This window comes from Halyomorpha halys, unplaced genomic scaffold, assembly GCF_000696795.3.
Source record: "Halyomorpha halys isolate HHAL.00 unplaced genomic scaffold, Hhal_1.1 Scaffold293.1, whole genome shotgun sequence".
NCBI lineage: Eukaryota > Metazoa > Arthropoda > Insecta > Hemiptera > Pentatomidae > Halyomorpha > Halyomorpha halys.
In genome coordinates, this window is record NW_027115239.1 from 701,536 (window position 1) to 717,000 (window position 15,465).

Below are 15,465 nucleotides of genomic sequence, written 5' to 3' on the forward strand. Positions count from 1 at the left end.
GTTAAGGTCAAACTGAAGATTTTTCTTGCCAAGTAAGTTTTTATACAGTGATTGCTTATTTTATTTTTAATTGCGAATAAAAAATAAATAGATCAGAAAATTTAATAAATAATTGTAACTAGTAATAATAATAATAATAGTAAATATTTCAAAGATGCCAAAGAACATGGTCTCAAATTACATGATTTAGTTGCATACATGCATCACTGAGTTCTCAAGTTTCTGATGGCTCCCCTTACCAAGAAGTGTTCTTTTCATTGTTCCAGTTCGATCCATAATGGCTTTAACATGTAGTTAAGGGGGGAGGGACGTGTTCCTGACAGACAATAATCGTTTAAAAATAGAGCTTTGAGTTTGAGATGGTATTTATAAATCGGCCATAACTTAGTCCCTTGCCAGGCGAGCAGTTCCGTTGAACCCACCGTGGACAGAGCGTCGGATAAACCTCTCTCTCGCCCTACAACGTGAGTTTTATTTGTTTATCAATTTTTGTTTGTTTAAAATATTGTTCTTGATCGCAACAGTGAAGACATAATATCGGGGATAAAACGCGCCCGAAGCAGTATTATAGAAGTGAAATTATATTTTTAAGAAGTACAAATAACAATCCAATAATGAATTAATATTTCTTAAATTAAAACGTGTTAAAAGTAGATGCCTTAACAATAGACTCCTAACAGTTAATTTAACTTAAACTTATATTATCCTCCTATTGACATCATGACGTTAATACCTCATACAAAATTCCTAAAAAATAAAACAATAAAATTTGTTATATCATACGTATACGGAAAATTTAGTTTTATATGATAATGAAAATGCACTTTTGATTTAGTGGTTTTCTTTGATATGTGGTTCTAACATTTTTTAAAAATATATAAACCCATTATTTTTTCTAATTTTAGAACTATACATTTCTTTTTATTTGAAATTCGTTTATATTATAATTAATATCACAAAATTTTATTTTTTTATTCTTAATTTCCTAGTTACACAAATCATTACAGTATGTTATATGTAGGTTGTGATACATAGAAAGTCCGAAAAAAACTTTTTTGTACAATGTAACTATACTGTTTATAACGAAAAAAAAATAAAGAAAACTAATCCTTCATTTGTGAAACATCTCGAGAGAATTCCCAAAATCAGAAAAAAAGTATATATTTATCCTAATTACGCAGGTTGACATCCGATGTCTCTAAAATGTTGGGTAGATTTTTATAAGCATAAAAACGGTATTGTTTATTTATTTTTTTAATTAAAAATATATTTTATACGTTTTTAATTACAATTTAATTTTTATTTAAAATAGAATTATGAATTTAATAATATTTTAATAACATAAACATAAACATGTATAATTGATAAAGTGATTGATAAGATTGTGATAGAAAGGGAAAATTAAATAAAATTATAATGGTGGTTAAGAATAGATAATTTAACACAATATGACGAGAGTTAATTAATTGGTTCTTAGTGTTTCCCTAGTAAATGATATTTTATAGGGTAGATGACTAAGGTATATTCTTTACAATGGCAGAAGAGCTTGCAACTTTTTAATAACATTATAATAACATTACTGTTATAGCTGTGATATTAGAAGTAAAGTACGATAATTTATAATTAAAATTGATTTAAATTTTTTTTTAATTATTAGATTGTAATGGAAATAGCTAATTAATAGATATCCTTGAGAATGGTTGAAACATAAGAGTTATAAGAGAATAAACATACAGAGCCTATATAGATATTTCTTATTATAATTTATAAATACGAACATTATTAAATTGTGACAAACAATCCACAACAAACAAACGTTATGTCTGTTGACACACAAAATTGTTTATTTTTAAATTAAATTACTAGAGTTCTCAGCCAATCGTTAATACATTTGATAAACAACAAAATTAGTTCTCAAAATAAAAAAAATAAAATAATAGGTAATCAAGAGACATCATTTTACTGAAAATAATGAGATTTAATTAATACAGAAAAATCGTTCTAGAAAGAAATAAATATAATATGTTTTTTTTTTGTTGTGCACCACAACTATTCATCAGTTATTTCGAGACCCAAAAAAGGAAAAAAAAGTTATTTTTCTTCAATTTTTTATTACTTTAATAAAAACTATATACACATACGGTTCAAATTTGAGGAGTCTGTCAACCATAGTTAAAGTGAATCAAAAATGGAGTCTTTTTCGAAGATACAAAAATTTAATTTAAGTCTAAAAAAATTGTGCCTTATTTCCTTTCAGAAAATGGTTTAGTTTTTACCCAGAATATACAAGGATCAAACTAAATGTTATTAAAAGTGAATATTTAAGTATTTGAGATGCACGCCTCCTAATGTTTATTTTATCCTAGAAAGACGTAATAATATTTGGAGCTCCACATCCTTAAAACTACCTACGACACTAAAAAAAACTTAACATTACGTTAAGTAGAGTAAATGCTCTAAAACATGACCCATAACAGACAACTGTACGTTTAATAGTTCCTGAGATGTAGTATTTTATAAACCAAACGTTATTTCAATACATCAAGTAATCAATGTTTTTGAGTACAAACAGACATCTGTACATCAAAAGGTTTCTAACATATAGTTTTTCATAAACCAAAAGGTCCGAGCAGCTAGAATTTAACATTTTGTTAATTTATTTATTAGTCAGACTAAACTAATCCTACGACAAAAATATATAAACTTCTTTATAGTACATTAAATTAGCTTTAATTTGAGTGTTAATCTTTAAATGTCAAATGTTTCCTGAGATGTGGATTTCTCAAAACAAATTCAGTCTTACTGATTTTTAGCTGTGAAATATTGCTATTTAAAATAAAATGTAATTAGGGCTTATATTTTAGTAAATTTACTCTTTTTTAAATAATATTCTGTAAGGTTTTTGAGTCTTGTAGGTAGTTTTAGAGAGCTCTGAATGAAGGATCAATTTTTTTGTCAGCGTTTGGAAACAGTCATTTTTTTTATTACCCCCAACTATGGTGAGCAGACTTATCAAATAACTGGTCAATTAACTGATTAGTGACTATATATAGTTTTGCATTAATATAATAAAAAAGTGGGTTGAAATAATGTTTTTATTTTTTTTAACCACTCTTGGACTAGATTAAGTTGATATTGTATGCTAAATGAAAAACTGATAGAAATGGGCAACAACTTGCCTACAACATGGCGTTATACGTAACCTTTCTCTTAATATCCTTTTCACGTTACACTAATCATTGCTACGTAATATTTTACAAGTAACTGGCTCTAATGCATAGGTACATTAAACAAATATTTACGCGAGTGTTGTACCTGTCATTTCAGAACGACTTTTTTTATGCTTACGTTTTCTGTATTTTTTTTTCGTTTACAGTCATAACACTTTGATTTCCCTCTATTAATGTCCATTAAACAATAGTGTGTATATTACTATTCATGTCACGTTTTTCTGTTCCTCAGATAAATAACACTTACTTAAAGAGCATGTACAGTACTATTATGTGGACGGTTTGTAGCTGTGGGCTTTGAGGTGTAGGTTTCATGAAACACATAATTGCAGCGGCGTACCGGTTTGAATCTGGTCTGGAATGCCGAATTTTATTTTTGTGGTGGTCCTCCGAAATGAAAACTTGCACCTTCTCCCCCTCCAATCATGGTTAGAATAGGGTGGTGACGATAGATAACCACCCTGTATATTAAAAAGGACAAAAAAAATTCAATTATGCTTGATGGTTTATGGTTATTTACCCACGAAATGCATTATTATGTCAATAAAAACGTCACATTCTTGCTGATTAATTAGAATATTTGTCGCATTGATAATATTAATTTACAATATAATAAAATTTACAATTTTAATAAATAAAAATCTATTTATTAAAATTGTAAATTTCATTAAATTGTTAGATTAGAAACAGAAAACTTCATTATGGCCAAATTTAATTTCTTTCGTTTCATCAAGTTGAATTTTATTTTCTGAATTTAGACTTATTATTTTGGTTCCAGACCCGTTATTAATAATTAAAAAAATAATGTAATGTTACTTCTATTACTTAATTTACCATTAATTCTGTTACTTAAAACCAATATAGTCCACTAATTCGTTATTTATATTCCAATACAGTCCACTCTCATTCATTACATAGGCAGAGACCAGAATCACTTTATTGATGTTTGGTAATATTTAGTTTCCACTACAGTAACATGGTTATTAAACACTGCCTTATAAGAATAAGTCGAAACCTTCTAAGGTATAGAAACTATTAAATGAAAAGAAGCTTTTTTGATTTTTTTTTTTTCGAGCAAGCTGACAAAATTAATAAAACGAAACTTATTTAATGTTCCTCAGGTAAACTAACCATTAACTATAAATAACTGAACTATAATGAACTAGAACTAAAAATAATTGATTATAATTTATATGAGTATCAATAATAAATTATTCAGAATTCTAAAAGGAATAGTAAAATAAAATAAAATTATATTATTGATTAAATAAAGTAATTATATTTTAACAATATATGTCAAACACTGAATAAAAATACTGTAAATACGGTTTGGACATATTTAATTAAAATACTATTAATAAAAATTGGCCAAAATAAAAAAAAATTATAGATCATACTGCCACTTATTTTATTTCACTTAAATTTAATTTTCTTTGTCTTTTACATAAATTATTTTATTTTATTATTCAATAAGTTTTGTTTTATTATATTTTTTGAGATAGATTCCTTTTTTTATAGACGAATCATGATAGTATTTTATATTATTTATATATTTCTTTATTTTTTTTCTTTTAATTCACTGAGTAGTATTATTATCGTTTATATATTTTTTTATTCTCTTAGGCCTATATGTATAGTATGAATGAATATTTCAAAACTAATACTTAATGCCTTTCATTTGTGACAGATTGTATCAATTCCTATCAATAAAATAAAATATAAAAAAATTACTATAGCCAAGAAATTTATTGGGTTTCATGAACTAAACTCGAGCAATTAAATGTAATGTTTTTATTCCGCAAAATAAACCAAAGGACTAATGAACTTTTTCACTCTAATGAAGATACTGTTCCGCTATAAAATTTCCGGACAATTTTAAATCAACTTAATCTAAATAACGATAAAATTGTTCGTAGCCATTTTCAAATTATAATTACATAAAACTTAAAATTTAATAGTTTAAAAAAGGTTTCTGAGTTTTGCAGCTAATCTATTTACAAGTGGGTTGACCATGAAACATCAAATAAATTACCCTGTTTTATTTTAAGGGTTTGTGGCAACATGCAAGCGCACACTGTCCTTAGGAAGACGTTAAAAGAGATTTAAAGATCTATTTGTATTCTAAATAACAAGGAGATAATTTATGGATTTCAAGACTTTTGACTACTCCGGTGGAGGAACTATTCATTTTTTACTATTTTTGAAAGAGCACAAAGCAAGGATAGTAACTTATATCTTTTATCAAAATAAATATTTTTAAATAATATTAATTTTGGATAAAATGCTACAAATTATTACACAATGGTTTATCATTTAAATTAATTGTTTATTATATCAGTAAATAGTAAGTAATAAAGTATCTTACAGGTATTTTCCTACGACTCTTAATAGCTTTGGGTTAAAAGTCCAACATAAAAATTGTTTGCTGTATCTTTGCCCAATATTTGTCCAATTAACATTATTGTTAGTAATTTAATATTATGTCAAATGAGCATCTAGGGTATTCCGGGAAAAATATTCTTTTTAGATTTTAATATATGTATATGCTTAGAATTTATTATACTAAGAGAAAAATAGATTTAGATATATAGGTTAATAATGGAAGATAAAAAAAAAAAATTTATAACAAATAGAAAAAAAAATTAAAAATATAGAAAAAGAAAATATAAAAGAACTAAAACAACAAGAAAAAAAATAATGTAATACTATTATGTATTTTAATACTTAATCTCTATGTCTATGTAATACAAGAATAATATAGCATTTGTCCAACTAGATTTAGCATGCTGTGTGTATAGCAACCCAGTTGGGCGACACTGCTTTTTGAAAAAATGTTTCACTCACTTTTTGAATAAAGTGGTTCATCTTCAGAATCCCTATAATCCGAAACAGCATAAATAACTCTTCTCTATCTGTGTTGTTCCAAAAAAGAATACAAAGTGATCTTTATGCCACGAGAACCTCCCCAGATATTTTAAAATAATGTTAACCGTAGGTGGTGAATTTATTACATCATTCCTGATAAAAATAGTAATATATGCCTTGGCTAATAATAGTCCGAAGTTGACAATTGTTTTTCATAATGTTATTTAAGGCAATTCATTAACTCCCAAAAACAATGTCAGTTAAAAATCTCCCACAGGTTTGCTGACTTAGTGCACAATTATCAAAGAAGAATCAACACAACACGAAATAATTTTTTTTTTTTAATTACAAGTTTCGAGGATCAATCGACTAGTTATGGAGTAAAATTATGGAGGATACTAGAGAGGAAGGACGGATTCAATTTGTGGATACTATATCATCTTGAAATGTAAAACCTCAATTTTTAAGAATAGGGGTTCATTTTTTTTTTTTTTACTATTTCATAGGTTCACTGTGAGGTGGGAACACATGGGTAACACTGTGGAAGGAGATACCTGAGAAGGAGGTTACTTTGAAGGTTTTTGTTGTTGTTAGATCGACGAGAGAAAATACGTGCGAACTTGTGAAAGGAATTTTATATTTTTTGTTAGTTTTATTGCTTTATTTGATGTGATACCGGAAAAGTGGCTTAACATAGACCAAGTGTCTGCCAAAAGATTGAGGTGATTTAAAACATTAGTTAACTATTTAGCAATGTATTTATTGAAATAAACTATTTATTTGCTGTATCGTGAATAGATTTTGATTTGAAATTATTGTTCTAAGGCTTTAAAGTAGGTTGTAACGGAGCATTTGCTTTTTATATATTTATACAAATATTTATTTGTGTTTCAAAAGGTATTTTTCACCCTTCCTCTCTATCGTTTTGTCATTTAAAACTATTAGCCCCTTACATTCACTATTCAAAATATTAAAGCCAAAAAGTGTATAGTTTATTTAAAGAATGAGAAGTATGTTATTCTTGTATTAATTAATATAAATACAAATTTTAAATTAAAATTATTTTATAAAAAAAAATAAACGTAATTGTATAATTTCTTGTTGTGTTTATAGTGAATTTCCATAGAATAGATGAAATTATATACATATTTTTTTAGAACCAACCAATTTTCATATTTTCTACATTCATCAATATTTATAAAGCTTCAAAAGAATAAAATTATATTAGTAAAAAAAGAAAAGATTTTTTTTTTTTAATTTTGCCTTAACGAATCACAAGCATCTGAATAAAATTACATAAACCTGGATAACATTAGTCTTAGTTTATAATTCAAATTACAATATCTATACCTAAATTTATTTTTTGATATCGCTATATTTTTTATTTATATTTTTTTTTCCAACTCGAAGACTAAACAGTTCCCAGTGTATACATGTCAAGATTCATTTCTCTAGGTCATCGTGAAATGAACATTGATTATCATAGGTGGGAATCGAACCCACAACCTTCTGAACCAAGTATTCTAGGAGCTTTATCACCAAAACGTGTTCAGAATTCACTCGGAGCTTCAGTTTGTAACATCGAAAGACTGCTTGTATTATTATTCCCTCAGTCTATTCCTTTTTCTTTAAAGTTTGCTTGCTTTTCCACTGTATACTCTTGCTTTCTAAGCAAGACGTCAATCAATTGAATCTTCTGAAATCTAAATGGATCCCGGTAATAAAACTCCTCACAGAGAGGTATAATAATTTGCAGCCATTTCGCATCGCTTCAATCGCTAAACTTTCAGTATTAATAGAGAGGAAGCCACAGTTACTATTCAGTGCAACGAAATCCTCTTTCCCAAGTGAGTGCAACCATATCGACAATATTTTTTTTAAAAGTAATTTATTTTTTATTTTTAAATGACGCTATCATTCCTAAATACCATTTTGAACCATTATTATTATCATATATACCTTTATAAATTATTATAATTAATTGTATACCGTAAGTTATTAGTACTTCGCTAAGTTATTTATCCGAACGCGATATTATATCGTTATCTTGGATAAGTCGGCAAAGAGTATTGGATTAGAGATATTGAAGTGAAATGTATAATTAATCTTAATTATAATATAGAATAATTTATATTTAACTTTTGGAAGTTTTTTAACCTAAAAAAAAAAAATGAATAGAAATCTTAATTTTTCTTTGGAGAAATATCATATAATGTGAATTTTCATGGTTGTACTGTCAATTCGTGATATCTTGGTCTGTAAAAATGTTAGTGAGTATAATTTTAAAATTAATTGATTGGTAGTCCTAGGTTCTCAAAAATGCCTGCATGTTTAGCATATTGTTATTAAAAACTGGATAGCAAGTATACCGTAGGATGTTCCAATTTCTATATCATACTTTTACTGTGATTGGTTTTATTTTTATAAACATGTTAAAAAATTAGAGAACCTTAATAATGTCCTATAATAATAACTAATGATAATAATAATCCTATAATAATAATAAAATAAAGACATTATTAAGATTCTCTAATTTGCCTTTATTTTTTATTAATAAAAGTTGAAGTGGTCCTTCTAAATTTAATTCTAAATTTAATTTCTAAATTTAACAAAAATATTTTATCAGCTTCTTTCTTTACTGAAATTTAATCTGATTGTTAAATAACAAAAAAAAATCTGTCGTTAATCCTTGGAAAGAATTTTATAGGCAAAAACTAAAAAATGTTAGTTTAGTAGTAGCTAAATAATTTTTATTTGTCCCTGTAAAATTTGAAGATAAATTTATTTTGTATTATATAAAACAAAGAGACGAGTAATTCTTTTTGCAGCCGTTCATATATCTATTTGAGCCAAGTCGAATAGAGAGAAACCTATGGGTAAGAATAAAGAGGAAAATGAGATATTAAGTAAAATATAGTAAACTGTTTTTAGTTTTCATTGTAAATAAAATTAAGTAGAATCAAGATCAGGTAGCTAAAATTAGTGAACATAAAATATCCAAATTCAAAAAAAAAAAAAGTACTTTGGTCATAACTAGGGATAGGATTTTTATGTTTTCACATATTTTTACCTGACCATGATATCTGCAATTCCTTACTAACAATAGATGTTTCAAGACATTTCTGGCCAAAAGAAGCCGTACAAATTTCAGGAGGACAACGTGTCCTTATTTTGCAAAATAATTTGCTCAAAATAAGTGGAGTGAAAAACTGTTTCTTGATGTCCCTATGTATCTAAATCAAATGGGACTATTCCGATAACCACAGTCAATATTTCAAAAGTTATGGCAGGTCTTAGGAAAATATGGCTGAAAAATGTCAACGTTTTGCTGAAGGATGTTGTTTAAGTAAAAATAAATAAATTATGAAACATGAAGGATGGTAGAGAGGGTGTGTTAGGAGTTTCTATTGAAGTGGATAACAGGAAATGACTTCGTATATTTCAGGAATACACGAGATAATTTTGATTATTTCGTGGCGTAATAATATTTTATGAAGCTTTTTTTTTTTATTTATTTTATTTTTTAAATATTTTGATGGCATTGGAACTTTCCATACAGCCAGGCTTAAATTTATTTGTATTCCCTTTATTTTCACCAGTCGGTGGAAATTTTTCATTTTGTGGGACCCCCACTCAATGAAAAAAAGACAACGCCCAAGGACGGATTCGAACCGACACCACCAATAAGTCTCAGTAAGTAAAGAATGTGCCCAACCACTGAGCTACGGGTGGCCCTATTTTTTTTAAGATTATAAGCGGTAATTGTGTTCATAGAAATAAGGGCAGACACATAATGCTACAGTCCTTCGAAGCAAAAATGACGCTATGGGGTGAGGATTAGGCCAGGTCCCTTGAAGGCAACTTTCATTGAAGTTAATATGGTTTTCACACATTAATGCAATTATCTGTGCAACTAACGTGAAGAAAATAGAAGTTTTAGTAAAAGTTATATCCAATAATTTATGGAATCATCCATAAAGACCTTAATGTTCCATATGGGACCGATTTAGCCAAACCAATCTTCCATCAACTTCCTAACCACCCAAACCAACTAGTTTCTAACCTTGATTCCTCTTCTATTTCTGACAATCCTTCGAGGCGCCTGAAAAGAAGATGGCCTCGAGACCTTCTTATGTAAAACTGTTATTAGAGTATAACTAACTTTTCTACATGCATATATCACTCCATTCTGATCTCACATAAATCTTTGCAACAATGTGGTTCAGACGTGACGCTTTCGCTGCACTAAATAAATCCAGCTTGAAAGATTATACGGTGTTAAATATGTTTTTAAAATATCTGATATAACAGCACCATTATTAATTCTTAATTTTTTTTTATCCTATTAGCAAGTTATGATATTTAAATAGATATAGAAAACGTTTTCCAATAATAATAATAATTTTGCCAAACTTTTGCATCAGGTTCTTGCGATGAAGTACAACTTAATTGATGCTAAGAGCCTATATTAAAAGTATCAATCAAATAGACTCCTCTAAGAAGGTCCTCTAAAATTCTTATTACAGAATTAATTATTACAGAATTTACAGTGAGCCATAACAAACCAGATATCCTCCTTATAGATATAAGAAGAAAAAAGCAGAACTTTTTCGAAATCATTGATGTTGGGATCCCCAATGATAGTATAATAGTATAAGCTCCACCGTGGGAGGAAATACCAGGACTTGGCGATAAAGTTGAAGGATCATTTGAAAGGTGTTACCACTACTTCAATCATAATATCCACAAATAGGCTCATACCAAAATCCACAGTGGCAGGCACGAATGGTTTGAGGTTCCTTTTGATGTGCGAAGGGAGAACAGTCGGTTCTCTTAGAAACAGCAAGTATAGGGCGATTATTTTTAAATATTTGAACAAAAAAATAAATAAATTAACAAAAATTTTGGTTGGACTTCTGGTCACTTTAGATACTTAACCCGCAAAAGCGATAAAAGCAAATGATATTCTTGAGTTATTCTTGTTCTAGTCTCTTTAGAATAATACTACTGGTATCCACAAGAGGTATTAGTACCTAAATGTATAATACAAAAACTTATGAAACATCATAAAATATAAGTAAAAACTACAGTTACATATTTAACAGAATATGTAAAATAAAAAAAGAAAAAAAACGGATAAAAGCAAATATCATAAATCATAGAGTGACTAACTTATATTAAAACAAATGAAAAAAGAATTAAAAACAAATGAACTAAAAATAATAACCAAGAAGGAACAATTATTGCTTATGTATATATTTACAAGTTTAAAAGAAAATTGAAGCATCAAAGGTAGAAAAATAATTTAAAAAATAAGAATTTTTTTTCTTTATTTATTCCGTATAGTTAATAAATGAGATGGTTTAGTTCTGAGTTCTTGATCTTAAAATGCAAAAGTGGCATGTTATTTCTCTCCTCTATCCTTATATTATATCGCTGGTAAAAAAAATAGATTGATTTTGAAAAGAAATTTTAAAAGGTAATTTGTCAACTGCTAGTAATATGTCATTTGAAATAGGATGTCATCTTCAATGATAAACGATGCTTGGACATTTGACAGCACTGAGGTCATCCACAGACATAAATAAAATTTCGAGATACGCAGATTTGTTTTGAACGGAATGAAGTACTGACCTCATGAAGTCATAGTTGTCCCCACTGAAGAAGATCTTCATAAAGTTCACAGTCTATATTTCCAAGAGTTTGGAACGAGCGAGTTGATCTAGAAACTGGCATTTGTAAGTATTTAGTACTTACAAGATAGATCCATATAAGAGAAATAAATAACAATTGTACATTATTGAAACTTTAGTCTAAACTTAGTCTTAATAATCGAGATATGCAGAGAGAGATATTAGTAATAACAGAGATATGCAGAGTCTGCCAAACTTTCAGGGGAACGACCTCCCTTGAAGGAAAGATGGAGTTGAAATGGGGGGGGAGGGGTATTTGCAAAATAATTTGCTTGAAATGAATTAAATGAGGTATGTTTTTAAAGCAAATGAGAACTTTTCTATGAAAACAGAATCAATATTTTAAGAATGATGTCCAATTTTAGGGCAATATAACAGAGAAATAACTACATTCTGTTGAAGGATTTTCTTTCCTTTTTTTTTCTTTTTTTTTTTTTTTTTATGACACCCTTCCTGGTTTTTTTTTAATTAAGAGAGAGGGGAAGTTACCTACAGGGTACTACGTCATTCTAACCACGGTGAAGGGTCAAGTCCCTCAGCTACAGATAACCCTGTTAAGTTTAAATAAATAAATGATTGAGCATAATAGGCGACATTTCTTCATTGAGGATGGTAGGGGGGAACAGTGGTTATTTCTAATAATATTTTTAAAGCCTAAAATGTTAGGAAATTTAAGATCTGACAGCCAAATTTCATAAACCTAGTGAAACATATTACTTAAAATAAGAAAGAATATGTTTTGTGTCAGTAAGTATGTGAACTGTCGGGAGCTGTCAGACAACATACTGTACACTGTACCGAGGATGGTTGACTACTATCCACATAGGTATATTTTGCATGATCTCTAAATCCATCTACGTTATTATATAGATATTTCCAAGGAAATCAAATAAAATCCATTTAACTTTTTAACTAACCAAAACCCAATAATTATAAATTAGGAATATAACCGTCCACGTAATTCAATGTATATTGTTGTAATCCATTTTCTTTTAATAGATTTATTTAAAAAAACCAAACAAACGAATGAAAATTTTTACATGCGTAACGATCACGTTTCACAATATGAATTCGAAATTTGGTAACTTGTATTTTAAACCGATGAACTTTAATACTGATATTCAGGCGAGTATTCTTTCTTAAACGTTTGGCATATTATGAATTAGCTGGATGTTATAAGCACAATGTCAGACAGGTACGCAAGATGATGATAAAATTTACTGTTCCCATCATTACTTAGAACATACCAATTACGTTGATGAATATTTTCGTTTATGGTTTTAATTTATCACTTTAGAATCAATTGAAATAAATTTTTTATCTAAAAGAATAAAAAAATAAAGTTAATACTCAATAACACTGGGACGATGCCATTGACCTTGGGAGGATTCTGAAGAAGGAAGCAGAAAATTAGGGGGTTGTAATTTCGTCGTAAACCGACGCTTCCTTGTACATGTGAACCCATCAGACAAACGATCAGGAACTGTTTGCATACACGATATCGTAATAATTGTGGGTACTTCCTTGGTGTCGGCGGGATTTCCCTTCAATGGAGAATAACTAAGCAGGCGAACTACAGTAAAATTGGATTCCAAGACTGAGGGGATTATAATGGCGATTTGAGGACAATGAAAAAGGAAGAAAGATAAAAGAGGCTGTTAGTGAAAGGGGAGCCAGCAGGAAATGCTTCGGTTGGCGCCATTCTCTGTAATCGGGCGCCAATTTGCACGAGGGGCGGGCAAATTGTCCTCGGAGTAACCCGCAATTGTGGCGGCCATCTTGTCAAATTGGTACGGTCTCACTGTCCACCAATGGCGATACTGCTTTAACCCCATTGGATAGCACACTGTTTAACCAATGTGAACGTTACATTCATAAAATTCGTATCGTTTAGAATGGAAATAATTTATGTTTGTTATTAAAAACCAAAAAAATATTTGATGATTTATTTTCTGTGATCTATGATGTTTTCAATCAATAAATAATCTAAATTAATGACAATGTTGCCAAGTAGACACCTTATGCCTCTCCAACCAAATTTCTAAAATAACATTCTTGATGTCTCTGAATGTTTTTTGCTAGCCAATATGTATATGCATTAAATAAGAAAGGTTTTTAAAATTATCATACGCTTTATACTCCATTAAAATGAATTAATTTGTCGATTAATGGCATTCATTACACTTATTTTGTCTGAAATCCCAATTATTGACGATACAGTACTAAAAATACATAAGAAAAAAAAAACAAAAACAAACAATAAATAAAAGCAGTTGAGTTGGCAGCTCCATCTCTCGACTGACAAGAGATATGCTGTTTGTTAAAAGTAGGCCTCACAGGGTTCCTAATTTATGTATTTTCGTCTCCTAGAAACCTACTTTAATTTCAAAAAAGAAATAGAAACCAATTAGGTCTAATTTTTATTATTTTGCCTGTACTGTAGAAGGTGATATATAATTACCAACTATAAGAGACTTTTTTAGAAAAAATATATAAATATATAGGAGTTTAAGCATTATTATTTTAATCTAAAACTCCACCTTCCTTTTCTATTTTAGATTTTAGATCGAACTAAATTTTATATCTACATTCAATCTCAATATAAGGTTAATCACAATTATAGTTCATTCAATATTTCCACATTGAAAGATTACCTATTTATGTATTATTAACTTAATTATTTTACTTTTTTAAATACTAATTAATTATATCCAGAATGCACTGCAACAAAAATAAAATTTTGAACAACACAGCGGTGACTAATACAAGGTAATAATGGCGAAACATATTTTCTATCATCACTGTCAGTTGGTAGTTTCCCCACTCAATTCGAATTGCTCGTCGTATCTCTGGTAATCATGCTTAAATTGTGTATCGCAGCACAAGGATGCTAGAAGAATTATTTGATCAATTATGATAAAGCCTAGACTAGTTATTCATAAAATGAAGTAATAACTAACTAGAATCTGAATAATGAATCAACTAAAAAGTAAAAAAAAAATATTTTAATGCATAAATGGAAATAAATTACAAATATGATGAAAGAAAAGGAAATTTTGTTTTATCAAGTATAATAATAATAACGGACTAGTGAACCCGAAGGATCGATCCCGGTACCACCAATCTACTAAACCTAACTACTCTACCACTACACTTTACTAAACCCAAATCTACCAAATCAGACTTAATGTAATCTTCCCATCTACGTTTCGGTCTACCCATCAGTTCAAAGTTTAACATTTTTGGGATCAGCTCTTTACTAAGTCCCACAATATTACACGATCATATTATTTATTTGTCATGTATAGTTCCTTCAATTCAGCGTAATGTATTCTTCTAAATTCTTCCGTTAACTCATCCTTTTTCGGTCCAAATATTTTACGTTATACTTTATTTTCAAAAACCTTTAGACGCTGTTCTTCCCTTAGTATAAGTGGCAACATTTTACATTAATAAAAACAGTGGGAAGGATAATAGTTTTGTAAAATCTAAGTTTACTTTTTTATTTATAATCTTTAAATTTCTTTCTTGAGACTGGCAATTTTTTTACTAAATAATTCAACACACTATCCAAATTTTAGTCTCAAAACATTTATTTCATTTACACGTCCAACGTTTCGGCCAATTCGGCCATCTTCAGGGACATCTTAATTTACTATGAGACATTTAATCCTTTT

At 28.6% G+C, this 15,465-nt stretch overlaps 1 long non-coding RNA gene across 1 annotated transcript in view; it reads left to right on the forward strand.

The window, feature by feature from the left end:
* The first annotated feature begins 399 nt into the window (after positions 1 to 399).
* The window catches only part of LOC106680846 (uncharacterized), a 166,547-nt gene continuing 151,481 nt past the window's right edge, over positions 400 to 15,465 (forward strand). The window contains exon 1 of the long non-coding RNA XR_010844784.1: positions 400 to 464. This is a non-coding gene — a long non-coding RNA (uncharacterized lncRNA). The remainder of the gene's footprint in view (positions 465 to 15,465) is intronic.